The sequence below is a fragment of the Fukomys damarensis genome, unplaced genomic scaffold, assembly GCF_012274545.1.
Source record: "Fukomys damarensis isolate Sample0158 unplaced genomic scaffold, DMR_v1.0_HiC HiC_scaffold_30, whole genome shotgun sequence".
NCBI lineage: Eukaryota > Metazoa > Chordata > Mammalia > Rodentia > Bathyergidae > Fukomys > Fukomys damarensis.
The window spans coordinates 11,251,702-11,278,579 of NW_022900942.1; the positions used below are offsets into that span (position 1 = coordinate 11,251,702).

General features: G+C 36.3%; 1 protein-coding gene across 1 annotated transcript in view; it reads right to left on the reverse strand.

The window, feature by feature from the left end:
• Positions 1-26,878, reverse strand: part of Znf407 (zinc finger protein 407) — a 466,360-nt gene that overhangs the window by 433,615 nt on the left and 5,867 nt on the right. The window lies entirely within an intron of this gene.

Consider the following 26,878-nt stretch of genomic DNA (forward strand, 5'->3'; position numbering starts at 1 on the left):
CCCACAAAAAAACAAAATCAAACAAGAAAAAAATAGCTCATGTTTTAATTCTCTAGATGAGTAGATTTCAGTTGATTAATTTTTTCTAACAGAGAAGCTCTCCTCTCAAATTACATTTCACTGAACTCCCACTCTGCAAAACAGATATGAAAACTGGTAAGACAGGAGAGAAGTCTAGAAATTAGACTTTCCCCTTCCTAACCTCCCAACAGAAACCCAAGTCCTACTGTAAAAGCACTGTGTCATCCCTTCCCCCAAAGCATTATGCTTTTTCTAAATAGATCCATGTTAACAAGATGTACTGCACATTCACATCATATATCACCATTTATTCTCAAGTTCTTTTGCCAATGAAAAGTCACTACTATTCCAGGTGTGAATTATTAACCTTCTTTTCTCACATTAATTTTGTTATCAGATGGTTAACAACAAAGAAAAATGCCAGTGGTACAGAAGAATTAAGAAAGAAAATTTTAAGAGAAAATTTTGTACTAAATAAAATGCCCTAAAATCAGTATTATTTTTTTATGTTATATAATTAAGACCTATCATTTTCCATTTACTTTACAATATGATTAAAATTTTAGGCTAAATGCCATTTGACTTGACTTTAATAAAAATTAATCAATGTATTAACCTTCAAGCTAATAATACTTATTTTTCCTATTCTTTTTTTTTAAGCTGGGCTCGAACTCAGGACCTTGCACTTACGAGGCACCTGGCAGGACCACTGAGCTAAATCCCCAGCACTATTCTAATTTTTTTATAATTATCATTATGATGCAGACAAATAAAATGAAATCTGTTAGCACCTGGTTGTGCTAAGATGAAGAAACAAAAAGAAATGTATTAGATGTAGCATCAAAAGTATACAACAGAAGAAAAAAATAGGTAAGTTCTATTTCATGAAAATTAAAAACTTCAAAGGATACTATGTTTCAATCCCACTAAATGAAAGTGAAAAAAAGAACCTCCAGAATGGGGAAAAACAACTGCACATCATATTTGCATCTAGAATATATAAAGAACTCTTATAACTCAATAAAACATAAACTTATTTTAAAATAAGCAAAAAATCTCAATATTCATTTGTTCAAGAAAAATATACAAAAGGCCAATAAACACCTTAAAAAGTTCCCTCAATTAGTACTCTTTAGAAAAAGGCAAATCAAAACCATAAGGTGATAACATGTCTAATCCTGGAGGATGGCAGTAATCAAAAAGTCAGAAAACAAGTGTTGGTGAAGATGTGAAGAAGCCAGAACTCCCATGCTTTGCTAATGAAATGTAAAATGGTACAGTGATTTTAAAATACTGTCTGTCAATTCATCAAACCATTAAATATATAACTACAATATGACCCAGCAATTCCACTCCTAAGTACATGCCCACATAAAAACTTGTATACATATTTTATAGTAGTATCATCTATAATAGCCAAAAGGTACAAACAACCCACATGCCCATCAAAAAATAAGAGATACATAAATGTGGTAGATCTATACAGTGGAATATTATTTGGCCATAAAAAGGAATGAAACACTAATATATGCCACAATAAAGACAGAACCCTGGAAACACTACACAAAGTGAAAGATCACATATTGTATGATTCCTATTATATGAAATGTAAAAAAACTGGAAATCTATAGAAACAGAAAGATCCATATTCCTTAGGGCTGGAAGCAGAGGGAAGGTGAAGAAGAGGGATGACAGCCAAAGGGTACCAGATATTTGAGGTGATCAAAATATCCTAAAATTTACTGTGCTGATGGTTACATTTACATATCAATATACTAAAATATTACAAGAAAACATTTAAAATATGTAAGTTGTTATGCATCATCTATACATCTATAGAATAAAAAAGAAAAATGTACAAAGTTGTATTACAATTATAAAACATACAATCAAGAAATCAACCAAGAACAAATGCCGGCGGGGCTGCAGGGAGATAGGAACCCTTCTCCATTGTTGGTGGGAGTACAGTCTGGTACAACTACTGTGGAAATCAATATGGAGATTCCTCAAAAAACTAGTATTAGGGTCCCATTTGACCAAGGAATCTCTGACCCAGGTATCCATCTATCTTTCCAAAAGAATTAAAATAATCCCACCACAGCAATATATGCACACCCATGTTTACAGCGGCACAGTTTGTAGTAGCTAAAACTTGGAAACAGCCCAATTGTCCATCAGTTGGAGACTGGATAAAGATGTGGCTTTTCTATAAAATGGAGTACTACCCAGACATAAAGAATGAGAAAATAGAGACATTAATACCTAAATGGATGCACACTGTGGCCATACTCTTTAAGTGAAATAAATAGGACACACATGTAAATACTGAATAGTTTCTCTGGTGTGAAAAACTAAAAGTGTAAATAAAGTTCAAATTCTTTAATTGATAATGTGAAATAGAAAGAAAAGGGCTAACAAAGTAGGGGAAGTAGGAAGGACTGGGGAAAGGAAAGAAGGAAAAATATATGAGAAAAGAAAAAAATGGAAACAAAGTCTTTGTAAAGATGGGAGGATGGAAGGGATGAAGGGAAGGATGGGGGAATGGAGAAAAAATAAGAACTAAGATACGTCACGTAAAGGTACAAGATCCCAATGACGAATGTAACTGAATTGTATACCTAAAAAGTACCAATAAACTTAATGGAAAAAACATTATAAAAAGTACAAGCCAGATACAGTAGCACACACGTGTAATCCTAGCACTCCGGGAGGTTGAGGCAGGAGTACCTCAAGTTTAAGCCCAAGTCTGGGCATCTTAGTGACTTAACAAGGTCCTGTCTCTAAATGAAAAAATTAAAAAGGGTTAGGGCCAGGGAGTTAGCTCAGTGGCACCATGCCTGCCTTGCAAGCGCAAGGTCCTAAATTCAATCCCTGGTATCAAAAAAAAAAAAAAAAAAAAATGAGATGTAGCTCAGTGTGAAGATCCTAGATTTACTCTCCAGCAAGACACACACACACACACACATGTGTGCACGCACACACACACACACACACAATGTTCAACATTACACGCAGTTATAGCTTGTGTCTAGCCTCCTTATAGGAGGGCTTTTTCAGAAGTGGCTGGATCTACAGCATGTGATGCTGGGATTAAAGCTGTGTGATTATTAAATCAGTTCACTGATTAGTTTGGCATAGTTCTGGGTAGGATGAAGTGTAGCCCATCCTGGGTGTGAGTACTACCTACTCTAAGAGCAGGTAGCCTGGATAATATGGAAGGTTGCTGTTTGTCAAATGTCCTTGCTTGATGCTTGTTGCTTGTTGCTTGCTGCTTCTGCTACCTTCTGCCTGCTCTGTGATGCCACCCTGCCTTGAAGCCAGCCAATTATGGATTGAACCCTCTACAAATTGTGAGCTAAAATAAACCTTCCCTCCTTTAACTTTGGATGTGGGGTATTTTATCTCAACAAAAGTAACTAAGACAGATATATTTCCTCAGAATGTGCTCCACAAAATACAGACTATACAAGAGTTAATAGGTATTGGTGGCAGAGATATCCCTGGTCAAATAAATCTAGAAACTGGTTTAAACAAAATGTTCTTACCACAGGATTTTGGGGTATACAACATGTGCCAATCTCATTCCATTACAGGACTTTTCTTTAAAAAAAAAAAATCAAAAGACTAGTGCTACAAAAGATGCCTTAGAAAATGTTATTTTAGATAAAGTATTGCTTTTGGTTTAAACACCTATTATGGAAGGGTAAAGGGGGAAAATAAAAGTGAAAAAGCAAGTACTACCTGTTCTTTCCAACATATACAGTTAGTGTCTATGACGTGCTTTTTTCTTGAAGATGCTTGACACACAAGATCTCTGTCCCCACTGGGCATTGTGACATATACCTATCTCAGCACTTGGGGAGGCTGAGGCAAGAGAGTGCTGAATTCAATCCCAGCCTGGGTTACTTAGCAACTTATTGAGACCTTGTTTCAAAATTAAATGAGATGTGAAGAGCCAGGTTCTATGTCTAGGACCCTCCTCCACAAAAAAGAGGGGGAAGTACACTCTCTCCTTGCAGAGCTTAAATGACAAGAACAGTAAGACAATATGCTTTTCAAAAGATAAACTATATATATAAAACATGAAGCAATAGGATAAGGCAGTGGATATCAGGAACTAAAGGAGAGTGATGCATAAGAGGAACCAACTAAGTGGCTCCAGCTTACTGGAGAAAAGGTGCCAGGCCACAGCACTGGGAGGGGGATCTGAGTTGAGGGACACAGTTAAGGAAGGGAGATAGGTGCAGAGAAAAGGCCAGAGACCTGGTACTTCCAGATTATCTCTGCTCAGATACATAAGGCAGTGGATATCAGGAACTAAAGGAGAGTGATGCATAAGAGGAACCAACTAAGTGGCTCCAGCTTACTGGAGAAAAGGTGCCAGGCCACAGCACTGGGAGGGGGATCTGAGTTGAGGGACACAGTTAAGGAAGGGAGATAGGTGCAGAGAAAAGGCCAGAGACCTGGTACTTCCAGATTATCTCTGCTCAGATACAGCACTCTGCACCTTCACTCACAGCCAGTCCCTGATAATACAGCCCATCACTTCCCACCCACCCCATGTTCCAGCAACCACAGTTCAGAATTCTCTCACCAAAGATTTATTTTGCCTCCCCTATAAGTTTGTATGAATAGAATCATAAAATAAGCTTTTTGGGGGTGTCTGGCTTCATTTTGCTCAGCATGATGCTTTTATTGCCTGTGTCAGTAGTATGTTCCATTTCACTGCTGAGTAGTCATACAATGCACAGATGTAATACAATTCTACTGATGGATGTCTGAGCCATTTTTCTCTTGTTGCTATTATAATAAAAATGCTATGACTATTTTTGTACATATCTTTCCACAGTATATACTTTCATTTCTTTTATGTAAATACTAGTAGTATTCCTGGGTTACAGGGTAGATACATGTTTTACTTTTTGAGTAGCTGCTTGGCTGATTTTCAGTGGTTGTATTATTTTGTATTGCCTGCAATGTATATAAATTCTGATGGATCCATGTCCTCACCAACACTTGATTTCAATCCTTTAGTCATTCTGGTGGATGTGTATAATTTTAATCTGCATTTTACTGATGATTAGTGATGGTGCTGAATACTTTATGCGCTTTGTTAGTATTTTGCCCATTTTTTAAATTCAGTTGTTTATTTTTCTTATTGAGCTGTAGGAGTTGCTTATATATTCTGGATATAAATCCTGTCAGATATATGCTTTAGAAATATTTTCTCTCTTCATTTTATTAATGGTATCTTTGATAAACAGAAGTTTTAAATTTTGATGAAATCAATGCCACTCCTGTTATGGTTATTTACATGTTTATTTTGTCTTTCCATGCTAGGATGTAAACCATGTTTTACTTTAGCCATCCTTAACAGCACCAGAGCCTAGAACAATTCCACACAGTTACAAGGTAATAAAATGAAGGAATGCCTTTTGGTGATATAAGAAAAGTCTAATATTCAAGTACTTATAGATGAAATGAAAAAAGTCACTTCCAAACCATCCAGGAGAGAGGCACAGGGAAGCTACAAGATTATTAGAGCTTAGTTACAGCACTTGGGGATCATAATACTAATCTATCACCTTTTTACATACTTGCATATGTTTGAAAAATAACTGGAACAGAAATGCTGTGTAGGAACATTTTAATGCTTAGTCTAAACCAGCACAAACTCCCTTCCTTTTGATGTAGAGCCCAACCATCTCTTCCTCTGCCAACACTGCCATAGCACATGACTATGTCAATTCCATTGTAAGCAGCAGCAGGAGTCCATCTTGAGCAATGCAAATGCAGAACACAGAAACTACCATTTACTTAGGGAACACACCAACATGCACACATGCACGCACACACATACACACACACACACACCTGTTTAGTGAATGAATGTTATGCTGAGGACATCCGATGCATGTACTTTTAGAGACAAAAGAGTGACATTTACATTAATGGGCAGAAGCAAAACAAGACACTATTATCTACTATATAACAGCACCAAAAGTTCTAAGACAAATGAAAAAAAATCTAACATCTCATATAAAGAAATAACAAAATTTCAACAAATATATACCAAGTGCCCAATACATGAAAGAAATTACTGCATAGTGATACAAACACATAATCTACTGGGATGATATTCAGCAGGGAGCCACATGACATACACCCCAATATACCATATACATAATGTAAGGCCATGTATGATTGTGTATAGCAGTATAAATGAACAAGTAATCATATTTCCAATTAGAATATTTTAAATTAGCTAATTTTCTTTTCTTTACTAAAACCTTGAAGAAACTAAATCTGTGTGTGTGTGTGTTTTGTTTTGTTTTGTTTTTTTATGGGAAAGGAGCAAGCAGAATCAGTTAAACATCTCAAGGGGAAGGGAGGATTAAGGAAAGCCTCAAATATACACAATGAACATGCAGGATAACGTAGCAGGCCAGTGGGCCATGGCTTTCTTCTGCACGGTAATATACAAAGCAGGTGCTAATCAATAGCTCAGACCACAGAAGACTCTCAAACAAGAGCTGAATTTACTCAATATTTCCAGAAGGGAATTACCAAGAAACTGCCCCATTTTGGAAAGATTAATTTTTCAAGATGTAAGACACACTGGAAATAGAAAAAGTTAGAAAGAGCTCACCATAATAGTTTTAAATTATAAGGTCCAGAACTAGGATGAAGTCAGTGAGCTGTAGTACAGATTAATTTAATAAGTTAAAGTGACCTAGAAGGAATCAAATGGAAATGAGTTTATGCTAATGTAAAATTTCTAAAACTCCACTAGAAAACATTACTACTATAAGTATCATTTTAGTGGCAGAGATGGGGCTGGGGAGTTCTTTTTGAAGGAAGAACACAAAAATCTCCCCATTAGGATGACTCAAGAGTTCATTTTTCTGAGGTAAATTTCACTCATTCACTCAACAAATACTTATTGAATGTTTACCAACTAAGAGAAAGCACTTCTGGTTCTCTCTGAAACAAAGCAAAACAACAAAGCTGGCAGGGCTCACTGTCAGCTCTCGGGATAAGGTATAATCAATTTCATTTCTTTCTCAAAGTACCAGCACTTGTAATTTCATACAGCAATAAAAAGAGTCTAAAATTTCTTCCCACAGTAAGGTTTCAAGATTAAGAAGACCCTAGTAGCTATCTGGACTGAAATAGTGGCATGTATGAAGCCCAATCTTCTTCAAGCATTAGTTTTCCTATACAAAGACATTATTCACATATATCCACACTGTGACACAAACATTTCCAAATATGCTAGGAATTTATCTTATGAAAAAATCTTGAAGGGCCGGAGATGTAGCTCAGCGGCGCAGCGCCTGCCCGGCAAGCACGAGGCCCTGGGTTCGATTCCCGGTACTAAAAAAGAAAAGTGGAAAAAAAAATCTTGAAGTAGCTGTTTCTTGGCTTAGAAATGAGTTTCATGTAACTCAATTATCTTCATTTTTACCTATAAATTATTAACTCACTCAGAAACTATCACAAAATAAAGTCCCTACTCTAACTTAAATATTTCTTGACTATGTTTTAAAGCAGGGGGAAATGTTTCAAGAAAGAAATCAAAACACTTGCTTTTTGAGAACAATAATAAAACAAATCAATAGCAGACTTCTGATGACACCTGGTGGCCACTTCTCACAAGAAGTTTCTTTTCTGTGTTTTAAAGAAAGCATTTCAGGAAGTATAAAGAAACTTAATAATTATTCAGCCATTTTAAATGCTATCTATACTACCAACAGAATGCATGAAATTTTTTCCTTTCATTTTCATCTTTTTTGTTCTATTTTTCACACATTTAAAGCACTCATCTTCATTTCTCTCTAGGTCATCTTTCCATTTCTAAGGGGTATAAAGGATTTGAGCTAAAAGCTCTTGCACTCTTTGAATGCCCCCCATCTGTCTCTCCCTCTCGCCCTCCCCACTCCCTTCAAGACATACTCCCCTACTCTCTCTCTCTCACTCATGACATACTCTCCCACTGGTATGATGAGGCCTCCTATCCCACCCAAACTCACCCTTCACTTCTCCTGGACTTGTCCAACTTAATAGTGCAGGTAGTATAAGCTTAGCACAAAACACCAAGGCCACACTAACATCACACTAGGAATATGCATGCAAACCAAGGCAGGTATAAACACATGTATATTCAAACATGCCTCATAATATCTTGTGCTGTCCCTCGGAGGAAAAATAAAATAAAATAAAACCCAGACTTTACAATCCTACAGTAGGGATGCTCACTCTGGAAGAACAAGGTAAGCCTGCCCACACGTCTACTGCGTACTACAGTGAGTAAGAGCAGAATAAATTTTAAGTTGGTAGAGCTCTCCTATCTCTTTCTTAATCTACCATGTCCAACTGGATACTCTGTTGAATCTATATCATTACACTATTACCTAACCTAATAAAACCCACACACCAAATCTATCAATGGGAAGCTCTGCACTACTGATGTAGTTACAGAACACCATATACATAATCTACCATGTACTTCACCCCATCCTCCCCTGCCAGGCCTCATCCATCAGAATACCAAATGGTAACAAACACCACAAAACAGTCTCCAATCTTACAAGGAAAAAACTGACTTTTTCATGAATATCTACAACTGTAAGTTAAATAAATCATTCTGACAAGTTTAACATACTAAAAATACATTTACTAGATAATGCAGGGACAATTTACCACAAACAAATGTGCAACAGGGTCTGGTTTATTCACAACAGGACCAGTTCATGAACATGAAGGCCCAGTAAAACTACCTCTTCACTGTTCTGAGAATAGCCTATAACACATTTCCTCAGTTTTAAGTTTGTAAAGTTATTTCCTATCTAAGAAACTGTCTATGGTGGCTTTAAATAAGTCTGTAAATTGTTCCTCTTAAATGTGACTGGACTTAGTGACCTGATTATAATAGTCAGGAAACAGTGGAAGTAAGCTTTTCACCTGAACACAAGTTCTAAGAGATTCATACTTCCTATTTGCCTTGCCCTTAGGATCACTCCTTCCAGGGGAAAGCCAGTACAGTATAGTGAAGACAGCTATATAGACTCTGCACAAGTCCAAAGGACTGGGATATGAGGCCTCCTTCACAGAGCCAGTGAGGAAATGGATCCTGCCAACAGCCAGGAAGCAAGGCCATGTTGGTAGCAGACAAACTAGCCTGAGTCATGCCTTCACATGAGAGTTGGCCTTAAAAAATCCTGATGTATACAGCTATAGGACAGACCTACATCCAGAAATACCCAGGTAAGCCCACTCCCAAATTCCTGACCCACAAGACTGAAAGATAATAAGTGCTTGTCACTTCATGTCACTAAATTTTAAAATAATTTTCTATGTGACAGTAGATAATCCTTTTCTTCTTTCTACCTTGTCAAAAACAGATTCAGCTGGAGCTCCTGCCTCCTCTATAAATACAGTATTTCATATACATATCCTTCCTATCTGTTCCAACCCTTAACAAAAAGCTTCTGGACTACCACAACTGTACTGATGCACAGAGAAGATCAAGAAATGTTAATTGCATGATATCCATCATATTAATGCACAATTGGGGAGAATTCCTATCAACTTTTTATTCTATAACTGTAATAAAAATGGTTTACATTTATATGTCTCCCACTACCAAAAACCATCTCTGCATCAGCACACAATAAAAAACTGATATAAGAAAATCAAGTTATTAAAGAGCTACCTAATAAATGAAGTGAAGCAACTTTAAAAATTTATATTTGTATGCCATAAAAGTAGTATACTAATATTTCCTGAAAAAACCTGCTCATTTTAGATGGAAATCTTCTGTCATATGGGCCCCTATAAGCTGCTAAGCAAGGGGCTTGTCATAGAGGTAATAGCAGCCATCAGTTCTTTTCCAACTAGGATCAGAAATGTAACAGCCTACCATGCTAGCATGCCCAAAGCTAAACAGGCAAGCCAAGCAATGGACACCTGTAGAGGTCACAGGTCATGAGGCCTGAATGGGTCACAGTCCTTTGGTTACCTATGCTACATAACTCACCATCTAGATGTAAGGACCTCTGCTCCGGACATGGACCTGAGTTAAGTCTCATATCCAAAGCATCCACATGCCATGTCAAAGCTTGAGCCTTGTGAGAGACTGCTTGGGCCTGCATAAGATGGCTGCCCTCAACCTTAGCCTTTGCCTCGGTGGAAAAATCCCACTAGACTACATACGTGACTTTTGGCAGGTTTAGCCCCTGGGCAAACAGGAAATCTTACAGAAAAAAATAGCCCTTTGTGCTAACCACAGGGTCACGGGATCTGGAGCAGGAAGCAGGTGGTATTCCCCGTCCTACTTGCCCCTAGGGATTGTGAAGTTAAAGATTGCATAGGGTTAATTGTTGATGTACGCCTTCCCACTTACCCCTCCCCACATTTGGTAAAATACTGATTGCTGTATGGTTAAATGCTTGAGTGACTCATGTGATTGATTTGCTTGAACTGTCCAATAAGCTTGCTGAACCTTCCCCCTGGGATAACAGTATATAATCATTTTGCTGAGCCAATAAAGCGCCTTTGATCAGAAACCAGACTTGGGCCGTGTACTCTAACTTCTTAAAGATTTCCTTCACAGACATTCAAGATCGGATCGGCCTCTGATGACCCACGAATAAGAGGCGGCTCTCACCTCCTATTCCCCGCGGGACGGGGTCCCCCCAGAGAGCCGCAGAGCCTATAAAGAACTTTCTCAGCAAGAGACCAAAGGCTATTTGCAGACAAGCAGGCTAGAACTGCATGTTCCCAATATTGTTCCTATTCCAAAGAATATCCATGATATATTTTAAATATCCAATTTAATTTTACCTGCAAGCTAAAACTTTAAACATTTATTTAGTGATTAAATAAGAGTTAAAACAATCACTAAATCACTGTACCAACAGGAATCAAAACAAAGTGGACAAACTATAGTGAGAATATGAAGGAGACTATTGTTTTCTTTCATTATCAAAGATTCTCAGCCTTCCAAAACTATTTTTGAACCTGCATTATCAACAATATAAAACAACAAACCACACTGCACAAATAAATGGCAAAGTCAGTTCAATCATCATACCTGGCAATTTACTTTTTAAAAACCTTCCTAGAGCTCAATTATTAGTATTTTCCAAGTACTGTACATTAAACTGATCTAGTAATATTAATTTTAGACAAATTTATATCAACTATCTCTAAACAATGTATCTTTCAAAGAAAATTTTAACACAAAAAGTTAAAATTTAATATCTCCTTTCAAAAAGTAATTTTAAAATCAACAGTTTGGTGGTATTTCCATCTTTTTATAATAAAAAATTTTATTGGCAAAGGCATAGAGAGAACAAAATAAAGGAATGATATTCTATGAGTAAAATAAAAAATGAAAAAATTCAATGTCATTAGAAGCAGACACAGTCACTTGTATCTTATGCTATCTGAAAAAGGCTGCTTTATGATCAATGTAACTAATCACAATGAAACCATCTCTTACAACTAAAGACATTATAATGAATTTTCTTTACAGCTACAGAGAAATGGGATTTGCTGTTTTACATCAAATAGAATAGGCTATATAAATTCTTCTTCCTATTTATTATAAGATATAATTTCATCTATAAAATCAGCCATGAAATATTAAAACTGAAACAACAGAATTTATATCCTTTACTTAATTTAGTTGAAATGGTCTATTCACTAAAAAAGGTTAGAGTGGGATGGGAGGTTACGTGGGATGGAGCCCCTCCTTTCTCATTAAGTGTTTCCATTAAACTCTGTGTTCTCAACAATTTATAATACACCCGTAAAAAGCATTCAATGTTAAAAGTTAGTCTATGTTCCTGTAATTGTTCTTTCTTCTTCTTCAAAAGGCGAGAAAATAGAGCATATAACTTGAAAGCTGAGGAAAACAAATAATTAGGAGTATAAAATTAAAGAAACACATTTATGCTGAAAATTTTAAACACTTGTGAAAAAGAACATTAAGCTAGAAATGAAATATTTGCTTTCATCTCGGCTACACCAATAACAAGCTTTAGGACATATGGGACTCATGCAACTTTTCTGAGTCTCAGCTTCCCCATTTGTAAATCAAGAAGGACAGGATTGGTTCAATAAGAAACTCCCTTACTGAGATGAAGAATTTGCTAAACACTCAAACAGTATAAAAACTGTATTCTTAGTAATGGATTTGCAATGGATTTCCATTGTAGCAAGAAAAACAGGAAAAAGTGTATTTCCAAAATGTAAGTCTGATAGGACACACTTGAGTAAATACTGAATAGTTTCTCGGGTGTAAAAAACTAAAAGTATAAATAAGGTGGTTCAAATGGTATAATTGAGAGTATGAAATAGGAAGAAAATGGCTAAAGGGGAAGTGGAAAGGGAAGGGAAAAGGAAATAAGGGAAAAGAAAAAATGTGAAAAAAGGAAAAAACAGAAACAAAGTCTTTGTAAATAGGGAAGGGTGAAGTGAGTGAAGGGAGGGCAGGGGTATGGGGAAAAAAACAAGAACCAAGACATATCATTAAAGATACAAGATCCCAGTGATAAATGTAACTGTATTGTTTGCTTTAAATGTACCAATAAACTTAATAGGAGGAAAAATGTAAGTGTGGGAGAAATATAACCAAAAAACAGCTTTGAAGCACAGTACACAGTTACTGCTTATACAGATTCATAAGGTCCATGAGAAGAGATGTAATACAATGGCTAATCAAAGAAATGCAGGGGTGGGGGAGACTAAAACTACTAATTTTGGAAGAATTCTGAAAAACACTGTAATTCCAAATGTCAATAAGCTAACATACCATATAAAACTATCAAGCCTCAAGACATCTGGAATATAAATTATTAGGTACCAAAGATCTGAGTGTTAAGAAAGAATATTTAGAAAGGAGAAAAACTTCAGTATTAATTTTTTTTTTCTTTTTGGTACCAGGGATCAAACTCATGTCCTTGCACTTGCGCAGCAGGCACCGAAACCACTGAGCTAAAGCCCCAGCCCCAGTATTAAATTTTTTAAACAAATATACACAAGTCCATTTATATAATAAGGTTAATTGTTTTCTTTTGTTTACCCTGTGTGGTAAACTTATAGATAAAATTTTTACTCCTCTTCCTGGCATTTTTCTATAGTTTCCAAAATATATTAACTTTGAGAGAGGAAGTGACTAAGGAGGAATCATTAAAGAAAATCTCCAGACATTGTTGAAGTAATAGAAAATGATAACTACTGTATTCTCAAGGAAAAAAAAGAAAGACAAAATGAGCTTATTATTGTGGTTCTTAAAACTCAGAATCAAAATACCGTGGAGACTTGTGATTACAGTCAGAGAGGCGTGGGGTCAAATTTTGGTCAAACACCATGGATACCATTTTGGTTTATATCTCGATGCCCCCACCAAAGTCTCATGCACTCATAGGTAGGGCTTCTGGGAGGTGACTGGATCATGTGTTTGTGATATTCACCACTGGATTAGTTCGCTGATGGGATTTACAGCTACATGTGATTTTGGGAGGTAAAGTCTGTTGGGAAGAGGTGGGTCACTGTGGGTATAGCCTGGAATGGTTATATGTTATATATGCCTCCTCCTCCCTTGATCCCCCTCTACTTCCTGCCTGCCATGCTATGGACTGTTTCTCTTCTACTATGCCCCTGTGCCATGCTGCCCTGCCTTGGAACAAGCCAACTGTGGACTGAAACCTCTGATCTATGGTCCAAAATAAAGTTCTTCCTTAACTTATGGGTGATAAGTATTTAGTACCAGCAACAAGAAAGTAACTAAGACAGATGCTAAGAAAGGAACCCATGGCTTTCTGGACCTCACATTAAATATATAAGAATGGGGTGTCAGGACTGGAGGGAAGAGGACAATCACTCAGTATAACCACCACCTAGACTTGGATCTTTAATACCATTCCCCACTAAAAGTTAATCTGGACTCCTGAAGAAATAGCAGATTCCAGGGCTAGAGGAAATCAGACAGAAGATGAACCTGGAACATCTTATTATATCAGAACGTAGAAAAATTTTTTTAAAAGAGGAAAAATTATATCACAAAGACAGAAGCCAGATTCAACAAACACCTAAATAATGTAGTACATCAAACTGTTAAAGTAGGCGTGAATAAGCCCATTTCAATGACTGAATGGTGGATAGGTAGATGGGTGATTAAGAGGGAGGGTTGGAAGGAGAAAGGAAAGGACAAACAGATGGCTCTGCTTATAGTAGAATGAAGGGCCAACTGGTAAAAATGGAAAGAGTGCCGGAGATGGAAAAATACCGGCAAAAATTATTTGAGGCAAGAAACATGAATTGATGCTAAATCTGAGAGTTTATTTTTGATACGGAACAGAATTATTTTGCATAATGTTAAAGCATCTCCCCACAAACTACTTATTAGTTACAAAGGAAAAAAATAAGAAAAACACAACTCAGTAAGTTTGCACTGGATAAACTGACAATATCTTGCCTGAGTGATCAAACGCAACATCCTCAATAAAAGCCAGGTGGATACAGTGTGCCCCCTGTGAAGGACTGCACATCATTCAGCATTGTAGCTGAGAATGCAAAGCCTCTGGCAAATAAGATTGCTGAGACAGGAGAATCACAAGTTCAAGCTCAGCCTGAGCAACTTAACAACCTAGCAAGACCATGTCTCAAACTGAATTTTTTTTAAAAAAACTTTTAATTTTAAAAAGGATGGGAGATATAGTTATATTTCTGTACTAAGGCCCTGGGTTCAACCCCCACTACTGAAAAAAGAGGTTGGGGGAGAGAAACAGCAGAAAAAAACACACCACAAGGAGTGTTTTTTTTGTTTTTTTGTTTTTACAAGGAGTGTTTTTTTAAAGAAGAAAAAAATGGTAAGGAAGATTGCATTCTTAAAAACTGCCAATGTAACAAAAGACAAAGAAAAGATATAGAAATTTTCCAGGTTATTTTGGGTCAACTGGCAAAAAGTACTAATGTCAATTTATATAACTGATAACAGTACTATAGTTATGGGAGCGACAATATCCCTATTTCTAGAATATATCAACTGAATGTTCTTGGGTCAAAAGAATACAATGTATTTAATTATCAAATTGTTCAAGAAGCAGAGTTAAAAAGTGTGTATGCATGTACAGATGTTGCATGTACATATAGATGCATGTATGTGTAAAGAGTCTACGTGGTAGAGAAAGAAGAAATGATAAAAGTGGCAGGGCTAGAGATGTAGCTCAGTGGTAAAGCACTTAACCTAAACATGCACAAACAAGGGGTTCTATCCCAGCACAACAAAAGAAAAGGGGGGGGTCAAAATAACAACAGATAAAACTGGATAAAGGTTACACAGGTGTTCTAGAAAAGTTTACTGGTTTTATTTTCACATTTTTCAGTATATTTGAAATCGTTTCCAAATTAAATTTTAAAGACAAATGTAAGAGCAAGCTGATTTTATACATATGAATGGCTTACAAAGACTTCTAAGATACCTCTAGGAACCCTCAGAGGGTCACAGGAATATAAAGCTCCCTAAAAATGATATGGGTTTTCTTAGACTTGACAAAACCCCTACTCTATATAATAGTTGGTAGATCCCATGAAGACTTCTAAGAATCCAAAGGCTTTATCATCACCTGATGGTCCTGTTTCTTCTCCTTCCTGCCATTATCTGTATTTTATTTGTTTTTTATTTGTTTGTTTTTTGTTTTGTTTTATTTTGGGTTTTTTTTGGTACAAGGGATTGAACTTAGGTCCTTGTGCTTGAGAGGAAGGCGGCGGAACCACTGAGCTAAGTCCCTGGTCCCAATTTGTCATTTTTTAAATTAACGCCCCACAAAGCTGCAGGAAAGCTCAATACAAGCAAATGAAATACATAAAGGAAAAGTAGTTGAATTTCACCTAATACTACTGTAAGTGATATCACTCTTAAATAGCTATGCCTAGGTATTAAGATGCTTTACACCCCCTTTGCCACTTAAAAATAACTGCTGGAATCTTTCTATCACAATCCTGTCCACTGTCATTCCCACACTGGCCTTTTAAACAGAGCCCTGGAAAACGATGATGCAAAGAAAATACCACTCATGAAGACTGCAAGGGTTCTCGCTTACATTTTATAATAATTCAATGATACTAATTAGCCACTCACTAAAGATAAACCTTCTTCCTATCCAAAGCAAAAGGATCTCAGATGTTACACCAGCGTTTGTTAACACAGACAAAAAAATACAATGTCATTCCAAATGCAACTGTACAATTGTTTCTTATCCCCATGAGCACTGGCTCCATCTTTTCTAAGCCACACCACAGAACTTTGCTGAAGGCTTTCAGTGTGAAGGAACTCTTATCACAGAAAGAGTAGTTCTGCAGTCACACAGGTCTCTGGCTTCTTCTCGCTCTACCCCTGAGTGCTCACTCCATGCAGGTCATGACAGTCAAGAGAGAACAGCTGGGCATGGTGGCACACACCTGTAATCCCAGCACTTGGTAGGCTGAGGCAGGAGGATTGCTGTGAGTTCAAGACCAGCCTGGACTACATAGTGAGTTCCAGGTCAGTCTCCACTACATAGTGAGACCCTGTCTCAAAAAAACAAAAAAAAAGAGGGTGGGGGAGGGAGAGAGAAGGTTCTTGATTTTCTAGAATAACTTTTTTTTTTTTTAATACTGGGGATCAAATTTGGGACCTTGTACTTGTAAGACAGGAGGAGACAACACTGAGCTAAATCCCTGGCTCTACAATTATTTTTCTTAATTGCCCTTCCCTTGGTTTTCTTCCAGCAAAACTCCATTCATATTTAAGTTTTCCCTACAAATTTTTTCTTCTGAATTCCATTTTTCTGATTTTCACTAAACATCTGTCAATGGTTCTGACATTTCACACATTTAAAAAATTGAAAAAAAAGTAATCTCCAAATCTTATCTAAGTCATCACTTTGACCACCATTTTACCTCATCTAAAAATTATAAAAATATAGTCATCTGAGATTTTACTACTTTTCTTACCTATTATTTATCCTGCTTTCTTGGGTAATTTTAACAAATTCAAAAATAAATACTGCATGGATAAAGGCAGTCAAGAGAGGATACAGATTAAATACGAGTTAGACTTCACAAGGAAAACCAAAAGTCCTAAGTTTCAATGTACTCAATGTCTGTGGAATGTAAGACTCTTGTACTTGTACAATATTCTAGAATACCTGAAATAAGAAGCTCCCTCTTCAGTTGAAAAGAAGTATTTTGGGGAAACTTTAAAATATTAATTTATACATCAGGAAATATTTTGTCAACAATATTGGCAAGCTTAAAATCAATCATACATGAGGCCAATGGTTTAAGCGAGTTCTAGAACTTTAAAACTATTTTAGGAGTGAGAGAAATATTATGAACATCCTCAGCTATTAAGGGCAGCCATGGTCTCCCCTCCAACACAGCTTCCTGCTTTCATGGGTAGGGATTACCCCACGAAGCTTTCATATTCCTAAATAACAAGAGAACAGGGATAACTGGATAGAGTATTAGAAGGACATGTACATTAATTTCCCTACTGAATTTCTTTCCTCACACATAAATCCCAGTAAGCTAGCAGGACTTTCTAGTCCTTCCAGTCTTGCCATCCTTCTTCCCCTGGGATTATCGTGAAAGTGGGTTTTGGGTTTTTGTTGTTGTTGTTGTTTTGTTTTGTTTTTTTTGGCTTTGTTTTCTGTTTGTTTGTTTTTACCAATAGCATTAGTGTCTTCCAAGAATTTCATTTTCATTCCACTGAATTTCATGTTCAATCACACTTATTTATGCCCAGTACTGACTAACATTGGAAGATCCTGCTTAACACGGCTTATAAATTTTTTTGCTATGCTGTTTTGGTTGTCTCTCAGTAACAAATGTAGACATTAACCAAACACAATCCTAATCAGTGCAACAGGAAAAAGTTATACCTAAAGCCCCATCAGACACAGTGTGCCCACTGGTATCCATGTAACTGCATTTATCTCATATTATAATTTTATGAATTAAGCACTAAAAATTTTTTTTAAATGTTTATTATGTGTACAGTGTTTCTCAGAATGTGACCAAAATACTACCACCAGCACTCAAAGTTATATATCCAAACAAGGAGTTTTTGTTTTGGTTTGGGTTTTTTTTGTTTGTTTGTTTTTTTGAGACAGTCTCACAATATAGTTGAGACTGACCTGGAACTCACTATGTAGCTCAGGCTGGTCTCGAACTCACAGCGATCCCCTTCCTCAGCCTCCCAAGTACTGGGATTACAGGCCTGTGCCACCATGCCCAGCTTCCAAACAAGGAGTTTTAAATATGAGTTACTGAAACACGTAAGGGAAAAAATAGCACACCAAACCATAACTTTACATACACTAGTACTTACATATAACAAGGTTAAATTAAAAAATATATATGAGGTATGATCAAAAGATATGGTGAATGTTTATTTTTTATTATAGTAAAACACACATTACCATTAATCACTCTCGAAATACTCCCCCCCTTGCTTTGAACATGCTCATTCCACTGTTGTTGTCACTTTCTTTTTTTTTTGGTACCGGGGATTGAACTCAGGTCCTTGCGATTGCAAGGCAGGCAGCAGAACCACTGAGCTTAATCCCCAACCCTCTTGTCACTTTTTGAAGCAGTTCTGTAGCAGTTCCTCCTGCATGAGTATCTTTAGCTGTGCTATCATAGCTGCCTCGACATCCTGAACTGATTCAAAATGTTTACAGCAATTTCCGTCAAAAAATTGCAGGGTATCTATTTTTACCTTATTCACCGGATCTGTTACTATGCAACTTCTGGCTCTTCCTCAAAGTCAAAATAACCACAAAAGGTAAATATTTTCAATCGATTCAGGATACTGAGACAGAAAGATGTAGCAATGATGATAGGAAATGTTTGTTCAAAGTGAGCAGGAGAATCTTGAGGGGAAACCATGACAACATGTCTTTTACTGTAATAATTTAATTCAATTATATATTTATTTTTGACTATGCTGTATGTCTGTCTGTGTGTGTGTGTGTGTATGTGTGTGTGTCTGTGTGTCAATGGAGTAGGCAAAAACTAAAGTCTCGAAAACTACATTACACTATGATATATCTTAATCATTTGCTGATTTTAAATTATATAAATTCTAACTAATCAATAAAAATACAGAATTCTCAGTTCTAATTTTATTATTAAACCAGCGAGTTCTGAAAATCAGTCCTTTCCCCCATTGCTTCTAAGCTTTCACAGTTAGCATCATCAGTGGTCTTACCTATTTTCATTCCTGAATAGTGGCTACCTTCAAATTATACTTCTATGAACATAATGCTATGCAATAAAATGTCCTAACTAAAATATTACTCTCTTCTACATTCTGAAAAATAATAGAAATTTAATATGTTTTAAAGGAAAACTTTATACTACTTACTTTCTATACCTTCATAACTTGCCAGTCCTTTTAGATTTGGATATAATGGTTACAACCATAATAAAATGTCAATCCCCTCACACCCTAATGGCTAAAATAAAATTATTTAAAAGTGGTTCAAGCACAGCAGGCATTTCTATCTCACTCTTATGTTCCTGTAACTTCTAAGGCAGCTCGTTCAAATCAATGAGCATTCTGCTCTAGACTGTGATTCAGGAATCCAGGCTCCTCCCATCCTGAAGCTCTGCCTCTAAGCCTCCTCATTCCCTAAATCCATCTGACAGAAAAAAAGCAAACATCAAAGAGGCAGCTGCATGACTATGTCTTAAAAGCTTTGACTCAAAAGTAGTCTCCACTTACACGACCCCCACTTATACCTGCTACAAGGAAATGTAAATAACATAAGCTAGAGTTGCACAACTACATCTTCTGGAAAGGAAGATCTGATTAGGGTAGACAGCCATCTCTGCCACGCAATGGTTCAAAAATTATATGCTGCTTGTCACTCCACTATTAATTAAGGCTTTTAGCCTTCATAAAACTTATAAAAATCTCTTTTCAGAAATGCAAATATCCCTAGTAGTGCCTACCTAGAACTATTACTGTACCTGCAATATTTGTCAAATAAGGGAATTAAAAATGTTAAACAAAATGACAAAAGGCCATCGACTTCAACTGAGCTCTTGCAGTAGTAGACCCTAGCAGACCAGATCAAACCAAAATGGAGTCACTTATGCTAACTGCCAAATAATCAAACTCAAATTTTAAGGAAACAGATCCCATCAAAGACCAGTTTTTCCTGAAAACAAGAGATTTAGGTCTATATGAATCAGCATATTTTTTAAAGTCTCCTTTGCTTTACGCCTTTTTTTTAAAAGTAACTTTTAAGTAACCTGATGTTAACTAGTTGCCCCCAACCCATTGTTGTTTCCTTGTTCCTATTTTATAAAACCCATGGTTCTACTATGTAGAGTGGCAGCTATCATTCTATCCTGTAGAGTGGAGATTGCCATGATTCAGAAAACAAAAATAAAAGACAATTAGATCTATAACTGTATAGTAACACTGTCTTTTGACATGGACAATACCAGTACTATATAAATTTAGCTAATCGTCAAAAACAAATCCATATGTCTTTTGCATGACTGATCAGAAAGTCTGGCATTGGGACAAAAATATTTACATTTAAAAAGAGTTCCCTGGGTGATTCTAACAAGCAGACTTGGAAACCACTAGAATAAAGTCTCTCCTAACTCTCCAAAAAAAAAAAAAAAAAACAACTAATATACATTTAATGTTTACCTACCAGACCAAGTACTATAGGGGAGAAAGGGAACGGAGAAAGAAGTGTGCATGTTTGTGAGCAAGAGTGAATCAGAAAGGATAACAGATGTACTTAAACAGGGCTATCACATAAGGATTGCAAAGACATACAGCAACATCATAATTTGCCACAAAAAAATTACTCTAAATGTCAATTTTATCAAATGCTGCCCCCAACCTACCATATTGAAATCCTATGGTGTTAGGGAAATGTAGTAAAACGCTGCCCATAAGGGATTCTGTATCCTAAAGAGTCTTAATGAAAACCATTTGATCTCATTTTCAAAAAACTATAATTTTTACTCTCTACCTTTCAATGATCTACATTTTCTAAGCTATTTTAAAAATACTTTGCCACCTTAGTTTAAATTCTAATGATTTTATAATTATATTTTAAATTAGCATACATTCCTATAACTGATATTCCTCAGTCTATAATTGACCCAATAATTATGTATCAATTCTGATTCATAATTCACATTCAGTAAAAATCACAAGTGAAATGTACCCTTCCAAAGTAGGATGTTGTTTGCTCTAGGTTTAAAACCCAATGGAGTAAAAGTTAACAGGTATTAAATTTCATTCTGTAGTGCTGACAACTTCTTGAAATCAGAGTTTGATGGTTGCACAGTACTTTATTAAAGTAAAATTTAATATACAAATGTATACCAAAAACATTAATAAAAATAAATAAATAAATCTCAAAGTTCCCATTATTTTTAATAACTGAAGAGCATGCTGGACTTTGGTTACATTTCATGATTACATTAGTATTACTCTAACTGTGTTAAACAATGCCTTTTCCCTATGAGGCTTATTGCCTTACTTGTCTTTATTTAAAACTATTTTTAATGTAGGAGAAAAGCACGGCAGATTAGGAAAAATACAAGTATGAGCAACAAACATACTAGAAAATACAGAGCATTAAGACAGATTATCTAGCTTTAGCAAAATATAGAAACTAGAAGAGCAAAACCTGTTAAGACGAATCCAAAATCTTTTGCAGAAAGGCCATGTTCCACGTTTGCCCTTAAGGAATCTCCTAGGATCACTATATGTATCTGAAATAGACATTCCTGCCATGAAAGGACTTTCATTGGCAGTCAATTTGTTGAGGAGCAGCAGAGTCTACCAGAAAGTATGATGCGGGAGACGACTGCAATGTTGATTATGCTCAAAGCAGGTTGTAAGCCCTACAGACTGTAAAGAGTTAACCCCAAAATTGGCTAGTTTAAAGAAGTGAGTTTGGCCAAAGCCTACATGCTGAGGTCAGGGTAACTCACACTCAAATTCCGTTCCAACAACTAAAACTTTCTTAACTAGTAGGACAATGTTCTAATTACAACCAAATAACCAAATATTTTGTCTATTCTGTTCCTAATTTGAGAATGTTTTGTCTTTTATGAGCCTGTCTCCATTAGTTTCCACAGAAACTATACAACTGCATTTCCTTGCACATAGTCTTACTCTCCAATGTAGCTCGCCTTTCCCCCAACTGATTACTAACAAAAATCAGTGGCTTAGAATGGCCATCACCTTTGTTGGTTACACCAGCACTGGCTGTCCTGGCACCCCGCCTTCTGTCCCTCTTCAGTCTTTTAGGTTTTTTTTCCCCCTCCCTCAGTTATTTTGTACATTGAGCAGGAGACTGGAATCTGCTGCAGCAGTTTCCAGTAATGTTTCAGGGACTTACAATGCAATGACATTTCATAATTACAAATGCTTGACAGTTCCTGTGGTTTAAAACATTTTTAGCACTCTGAATATCAAACCAAAATAGTAGTAGCCTTTTGGTTCCACAGAACTCGTAATTTGACAGAAGGCTTCATTTTAATTTTCTTATATTTGTTAATTTCACGATATCATAATGGCTTTAGACAAAGTTTTATAGACAATGTTTATTTTAAAATATATCTCCATAATATATAAATATAACAAAGGAAAATAAAGTTATCAAAGATTAGATAAAGCTGGGCATGGTGTTATATGCCTGTATTTCCAGCTACTTGGGAGACCTCTGAGGCAGGAGGATTTCGAGTTCAAGCCCAGCCTGGGAAATCAGTAAGACCGTGTGTCAAAAAAGTTTAAAAGAGCTAGGATGTAGCTCAGGGGTAGAGTGGCTACCTAGCATGTGCAAGGCCCTGAGTTTAATTTCCAATAACCACCCCCCAAAAAAGACTAGAAAAAAACATGCAAATGTTGATTCCATAAAAGTACTTTTTTTAAAAGCAACAAACTGCCTAAATAAAAGTATGATTTCCCATGTCTCACCTTCACATCTTTCCCCATGCAAAAGCTGCCTCTTCAGCAAGGAAATGATAGTAGTAACATCTATCCCCCTGGGGTCACTGTAAGGTATAATTCTCATCTAGTGGCATGCAAACTCAGCAAGTAGTGAGTTCAGAGCAGTGCCTAGCATATAGTAAGTGTTCAGAAAGGATTAATCATCATTATCATCAAAATTGGTCTTTCTGACAGCAAAATAAGTTTGATCACACTTCTCCAAGATCACATTACTTCCATCACATCTTCATAAAACTGAATAGTCCTATATAGACAGACTGTGCAAAATAAAGTGTATTTAAAAATGTGGTGTGGTGTGCGTAGTGTTGGTATAGCATAACAAGGACTTGAGCACAAATCACAGCTAAAGAAAAGCAATATATTATCTTCTGAGTCTCACTGTGTCTTTCCCTACCACCTTTCCTCTTCTTACAATCTACTGGCTTGAATCTTGTATTTGTTATTTACCCATTTTTCTTTCTTTACTATATCTGTATTCCTAACAGTATGTAATTTTGTTTTGCATATTTCTAAACTTTAAAAAGAAAAGGAAAATACCATATCCAAGCATCTACAATTAAATTTTTTTACACCTCAAGATTATGTTCCTGCTACTTAGTATTCTAGAGATGATACGTTTGGCTAACATAGATTTTCATATCTGTGTACTTCATTACAGGAACATAATACAAGCATTTATCCAATCTCCTTGGATAGTGCTTGAGGCCTTTCCTTTTACAAACAGTGTGACTAAGACCCTCCTTGCACATGTCTCCAGGTGCTTGGGTACATAAACTCCCCCAGGTAATGGGTTTCAAATTTTAGCATCAAATCTCCTGAAGGCCTTGGTAAGTGAAAAACATGGCCCCTCCCCCAAAGTGTTAATTCAGTAGTTCTAGAGAAGAGTCCAAATATCTATATTTTGAACAAGTTCCCAAGTGATGCTGGGAAACAACCTAGAACCAGTTCTGAGACAGAGACTAGGCAGTGAGTGGGAGAATACCTACATTTCTACTTTACTATGTAATTGCATTACTGTACCAATTCACACTCCCATCAGTTGAACATAAACATTCTTGCTGTTTCTTATGCTCCCAACAATAGTCAGGTTTTTTAATGCTGTTGCTAACCTAATGCATATAAAACTACACACTTTGTTCTAATTTAATTAGCATTTCCCTAATTACTACCAAAGTTGATCGTTTTTAAACTCATATTTCTTTTTCTATGAAATGTCTATTTGGGTTATTTGTCCATTTTCTATCATTCTTATTGATTTGTAATTTCTTGTCCTTCTGGATACAATCTTTTATAAGTAATATGTCCTAAACACATCTATCCTCCCTTGTGACCTGATAGATCATTTTCTTGATGTTTCTTCTTAATAAACACAAGTTGTCTATATATTAGTAACATCAAAATACTGATATGTTCCCTTGTCACTTTTACCTTCTATGATCTGTTTAACAATCTCCTGTGCTAGTCACACTGAACAACCATTGTCCTGGGTTGTCTTCTTTTTTGCTTTAAAGCGTTTTTTTGTTTTGTTTTGTTTTGTTTTTTCTTTTTTTCCTTTTTGCAGAACCAGGGGTTGAACCCAGAGCCTCCACAGAGCTACATTCACAGCCCTTTTTTTTTTTTTAAGACAGGGTCACTGGGCTTGAATTTGCGATTGTCCTGCCTTAGCCCCCCAAAGTGCAGGGATTACAGATGTGCACCACCACACCCCAAATCTTCTATAAGTGTCATAGTTTTACCTTCTACATTTAAGGTTTAAATTAGCCTAGAGTTGATTTTTTTATTAATATGAATAATAGGAGGGGTGAAGGGAGGGCAGGGACAAGGGGAAAAAATGAGAACCAAGACCTGGCATGTAAAGGTACAAGATCCCAATAATGAATGTAACTGTACTGTATACCTAAAATGTACCAATAAACTCAATGAAGAAAAAAATATGAATAATAAATGTATTCCACCCCAGAAAGTTCCTATTTGGAAAGAACTTAAATAGAATATAAGAAAAGAGTCCCAAGTGAAATACTGATTAGGTATTAATCATTACTTTAAATTGCTCTATTCTCTCACTGAGGCAAATAAAACATGAAAATGTGGGGGACAACTCACTTTCCAGTCCCCCTTCTGTCTCTCTTAGACAAAAGTTCTCTTTCTCTCAATAAATTCTTCCTACTCTTAAAAAAATGAAAATTTCCAAATGTGAAATTTTGCAAAATTATTTGCAATTCAGACTACACTTCCTACCCCATCACACTCAAAGAAGAATCCCTAAAATATCTTCAAGTATCGGGAGTACAAATGGCCAATAAGTACAAGAAAAAAATGTTCAGCATGTCTGGCCATTAGAGAAATGCAAATTAAAACAACACTGAGATTCCACCTTATTCTAGAAAGAATGGCTATCAACAAGAAATCAAATTCTGTAATAACAAATGCTGGTGAGGCTGCAGGGAAAAAGAAACCTTTCTATAGTGTTGGTGGCGATGTAACTACAAATGCTATGGAAACTAGTATGGAGATTCCTCAAAAAACTAAAACTAGAAATTCCATTCAACCCAGTTATTGCCCTTCTAGGTATCTCTGTGAAAGAGTTAAAGATAATACATGCATACCCATGTTATAGCAGTGTAACTTATAATTTATAAATCTTGAAAGTAGCCTGTTTTCCTTACATTCCTCTCATTGCTGAGACAAAATACCCAACTCCCGAAGTTAAAGCGGAAAGGGTTTATTTAGCTCAAGTTTGTTGAGGTTTCAGTCCATAATTAGCTGGCTCCAAGGCAGAGTGGCACATGGCAGAGAGTCATCACAATGGAGAAACAGTTTATGGAGCCCACATGGTAGCAAAAGCAAAAAGGGAACTTTAAAGGCATCATTCTGTCACTTTTATCTTATCCAGACTACTGGGAGCAGGGTGTGCTGGTTTAGTAATTATATGCTCTTAATCCCAGCAACATTCACTCTAAATTCAGCCACCTCTGAAAAAGCCACCTATGACCACATGAGGGTCTGGGAGGACATCCAAACCCACACCATAACACAGCCTATATGTCCACCAACAAATGAAGGGACAAGATAATATGGTATTTAGAAGTATAAACTCAAGCCATAAAGAAGTATAAACTCAAGCCGGGCATGGTGGCTCACTCCTGTAATCCTAGCACTCGGGAGGCTGAGGCAGGAGGATCGCTGTGAGTTTGAGACCAGCCTGGGCTACATAGTGAGTTCCAGGTCAGTCTCAACTACATAGTGAGACCCTGTCTCAAAAAACCAAAAAAATAATAATAATAAAGAAGTATAAACTTGAGTCATTTGTAAGAAAATGTATGCACCCTATAAGTGTAATAAATGGACATCCTAGCTTCAATATCTCATGGCTCCTCTTATATAAAAAATTCAAAATACAAATAAAGAACAAAATAAACAATAGGAAATAGGGAGATAGATATTTTTCCAAAGGGAGGAGGAATAAGAGACAAAGGGGGGAGGGAAGGGGAAAGAATAAAAAAAGAATTAATATGTGTTATACACATATACCAACTCCCCATGAGGAATGAAATCATTATGTACTGTAAACATGTACTAATAAAAAAATAAATGTCTTCAAATATTGCATTTAAGATTTGTTCTTTAAAAATATAAAGAATTAAACATTAGGAGCTGGGCATGGTGGCGCATGCCTATAATCCCAGCACTCGGGAGGCTGAGGCAGGAGGATTGGTGTGAGTTCGAGACCAGCCTAGGCTACATAGTGAGTTCCAGGTCAGTCTCAATTACATAGTGAGTCCCTATCTAAAAAAAAAAAAAAAAAAAAAA